The 4,494-nt window shown below is 38.7% G+C and overlaps 1 pseudogene; it reads right to left on the minus strand.

Moving 5' to 3' along the window:
• Nucleotides 1-3,040: 3,040 nt before the first annotated feature.
• LOC117024495 (protein BTG4-like) lies at nucleotides 3,041-3,726 on the minus strand (annotated as a pseudogene).
• Nucleotides 3,727-4,494: the final 768 nt, after the last annotated feature.

Consider the following 4,494-nt stretch of genomic DNA (forward strand, 5'->3'; position numbering starts at 1 on the left):
ACACCAGGTCCGACACCATCATGTCCCTCAGGGTGAACTTGAGATAATTATAATGGTTTCTCATATTATTAACCTTGAGGGCAGGAAAAATCCCCACTCCCTGTGTCACAATGACAGTTCTGACAAGGGCTAAATAAGGACAAGGGAATCCCACCCCCTGATGGGAAGAAGTGGTCAGTGAGTGTGTCTGGGAATGCCTATAACACTACCCCTAAATTTTGAGTATTTCACACACTCATTTTGAAAATAATAAATTCCTAGGCATCTTTGTCTTCAGGACTCTTGATCTTTTCCTAGTGTACCCACTCCCACAGTTTTGGGAGTGTTCTACCTTCTTTTAATAATTCCACTGCTTGCTTCGCTTATTTGGGGTGCCCTTGAATTCTTTCCTGTGATGATACAAAGAACTCTTTTCTCAGCAGCAGCTCTAGCTTAAAGCATCATTTTACCACCTTCTTCTGATGCAGCCATGTCAATAGTTCACTAAAGTATCAAAGGAAAAGAATAATGGCTAATAACTATTGGTATTTACTATGTGGTAGGCAGGATTCAGAGAGCCGTACGTATATTAGTCCCACAGTGTTCACAATACACTTACAGTCCTATTATTATTACTCTCATATGTGAATCAGGAAACTGAAGAATAGAGAGGTTAAGTAATTTCCCCCAGTTTACACAGTGGCAGAGCCAGTACTTCAACCCAGATGGTTTAGTCATAAGACCATGATATAGCAACACGGCCTCACAACCCATGGTGTTGAAAACTGGGACCAATAAAGATATTTCCAGATCCAAAAAGGAATTTCCGGTACTACAATTTTGATGAGACTGAATTTGAAATTGTTCAGTGGTCTCCCATTTGTGATATCTCTGAAAATAGGGAGGAAAATCCTTCGTCATAATCTTAAGTGGTTTAGTTGAGGAATAACAGTTAATTGCTAATTTGCTTTCCAAAAAGAATAACTTGTTAACTTCGGTTAACGTTGTTTTGGTGAGTGGCATTTGCAAGTTTAGGCTAGATTGCAAGAGATAGTTGAATTCTGGGAGAGAAGTAAAGGGCTACCACCCATAATATTCCTTTTTACCCCTTTACCTTCTCAGCCTTCAGACTTCTCCCTAAGTAAACATTGGACAAATAGTTTAATATTATCAGTTTGATGAGGTGTCCAATTAGCCTAGCTGGGAAGCCTATGCATTTCACCTAACCCTGGCCTCTTTGAGTGCCACAGCATATCACTGGGCACTTGATCCAGTGCACGGAAATTGAGCGTTAGTTGACAGTGACTTACTGAAAATGCACTCACATTGATTATCTGTCCCTGCATCAGAGCTCTGTAGTTAGGATCTGGACATGGGACAGGCACCATCTGCCTGAAGGTGACTCACTTCAGGGCTCTGAACCAGAGAAACAGGGAGAAAAACCTGTTGTGGGTATGCCTACTCCAATCTTCTCACCTTTCACCTCTCACCGCACTACCTTCAGCTCTGTGAACCTGATGAAACCATCTGCTGCCTGAAAACAACAAAATCCATAACTGGTCAGCAGTGCCCTGATGCCCACTCATCTGCATCCTCCACCCAGGTGTACAGAGGAAGGGCCAGCAGGGGTAAATGGCTGTTGTTTGGGTATCTCGGGCTTTCAGGAGCAGAGAAGACATCCTCAGAGCCCTAAAGGTTTCTTGGTGTCTTTCCCCTGTTCTCTTCTGTTAATACAGGACAGGGAGTCTATTCAACCCACCACTTCTTCAGCCTGAAGGAAGAAGTGTTTTCCTCTCCTTTCCCATATTTTCTCTGCCAATCATACTTCATTTGGAAGCAGAACTTAATTAACAGTTTACTTTTCTATGGAAATGCTCATAGGCATGGTAGGTCCAGCATGCTTTTTAATGTTTTCCAGTCAATGACGAAGTGAAAACAGAAAAAGGGGGTTGAAACACAATTCTAAATTATATGGGTTTTCCCAAGTGCCATATATAGAAAAAAATTTATATTCAAAGTGAAACTATTGGCAGAGCCATTATTATCTGTTCCCGGGTCATTTAATTTTTTAAATTATTATTTCACTTAAGATGGTAATTTCTTTTTACATTTTTTCTCTAATCTTTTATCTACCCTCAATTTTAGGCCAGGGCTTTTGGGCCACACTACAGAGATAGAACTATAACAGGAATAGTGAAACTATCAATTTTTTTCTTTGTCTTTCTTGGAAGATTTAAGGAAATTATTAGTTTGCAAGTTTTCTTAATTTGTCTCCCTACAAGACTGGCTGAGTATGAGGTAACTGTGGTGACAAATATCCTTTTTACTACTGTGGCCTCATTGTAATAAAATATATCTCTTTCTTTATTTCTGAATTGAGAAGAATTTTCTAAGTATCCAAGCAAGAGATAGGCCATGTCTCCTAGCAATGGAAACTGAATAACAACATAGTGACTGGGTGAAAACTCATTTTGGCTGAGGCACACCATGGATACTCCCAAATAGCCAAAGGCCATAATTTTAATAAATTACATAGTTTAGTTGTTACTAACCCCTGTGAAAAACTATTTGATTTTCTTCCTGATAAATAGATTATAGCCTTGCACTCAGATCATCAGAAAAAAAAATTCTTTCAACTATTCATGGATCAATGAAAATTATGAAAACTTTGGGGAGAAACCAAAAGAAAAGTCATTCCATTAAATTCAACTTTTCTCTATAAATTATTTAATTTAATTTATTTTTTTATATTGAAAACACAACACAAAACTGTTACTTTTCATAATTTATTGACTCATCACAGGTCAATATTTCATTCTATTACCTTACTAGGTACAGTCATTAGTGTTACATAAAAATTCATATAAAATTAAATAAGAATTAAAAGTGCAACTAAAAACATAGTCATGATCTGTGTGAGAGGATTCATCATCATGCACCCTGGTCTCTAATGCAGTTATTTTTTCTGTTTCATGAGCCTCTCAACCTTAGACTGGCTGCATTTTAGAGAAAATAAAGTGGCTCCTCTGAGTTCTAGTCTACCAAGTACCCAGCCACTGCATTATTTGTTCGTGTGGACCCAGTGGTATCTGTCCGTCTGGTGTACAGCAGCAGGCCACTGACCATTAAAATCTTATGCAACACATGACAAGTATTTCCTAGGAGGTCCACATGGCCATCCACCATATTCTTTCTGTGGGGGATTTAGAACCAAGATTGAAAGGGTTCAAGTTTTCAACCCGATAAATACTCTTTGGATTGCTGATTTTAGGAATTATCTGAGGTTCTTTGTTACAACTTTCTTCATTGGAGGAAGCACCAGAGGAATATTCTAGTGTGGCTCTACTAACAGCATAACTGACTTGTTGGGACAGTTCCCATTCCTCCAATCTGCCTTTGAAAGAAGCAACTGTAAACGGATGACTTCTTACCATACCTACAGCAAACCTCAAAGGGATCTACCCATATGGTCATCTCCTTTGGAAGTCCCAGGTGAGAAAAACCCACATTACTTTCAGCACAAGCCCTTCGGAAAACGGGATCTTTATTCTGATTATTGTTTATCTTGATGTACCTGAAATCTTGCCCTTTAGAAGGCCAATCAGAGTGCCAGTGACTTCTGTATGTTTCAAACAAGGTAGTCATCAATTTTTCTGCAAAGTTTTCCGTTTGCTGTTTACTCAGTTTATCATGATTTTTCACCAATCATGTGACAAAGAAAACTGTTGTTGCAATTTCATCTCTCATAATTCAAGAAAAATCTATGAGGAGTTCAGCAAAAACCCTTTAGCTCCAACAAAAAGTGGGCCAGAGATAGAAGACCAACTATGCTTTAGGTTTCCAACTTTCACCCACATCTGTGAGTTGTTTTAAAACTGAGTAATGCCGTTTTGAAATTTCCAAATTAGAGGGCATATACTTTGGAGAAAGAAGGATGAAGATACTGATATTAAGACTTTCCCCATAGTCCAATAACTTAAAACATTACAGACAATTCATGAACACCTCAATAGCGAATAAAGAATAAAAGGGTATCTTGTTTTTGAACATGTTTTCATCTCTGATGAAAAAAAAATTGCACAGACACACACACACATGAGATTTGACAATTAAGTTTGCAAACTTGCCACCGTGCACTTACATTGGCAACACTGTACAAACAGCTCATATGGTTTCATAACCTTTGTATATCAGTGTCTCACAGCTGTGCTCATTTTGACCTGTGGCGGTGTCTTGCTGAGTGGCATTCGTTATTGTTGTTGTGTGTTTTTGTGTGCTGTCGCGAGAATGTCTGAGCTTGAATTAGAGCAACGAACAAACATTACATTTCTTGTTAAACTTGGCAAGAGTGGAAGTGAAATCAGGGACATGTTAGTCCAAGTTTATGGAGGTAATGCCATGAAGGAAAAACGGCAGTGTACAAATGGATTAAAAGTTTTCTGAGGGAAGAGAATGTGTCATGGATGAAGAGAGGTCAGTGCAGCCAGAAACAAGCAGAACTGATGAAAACATTGC

The sequence above is a fragment of the Rhinolophus ferrumequinum genome, chromosome 7, assembly GCF_004115265.2.
Source record: "Rhinolophus ferrumequinum isolate MPI-CBG mRhiFer1 chromosome 7, mRhiFer1_v1.p, whole genome shotgun sequence".
Classification (NCBI taxonomy): Eukaryota; Metazoa; Chordata; class Mammalia; order Chiroptera; family Rhinolophidae; genus Rhinolophus; species Rhinolophus ferrumequinum.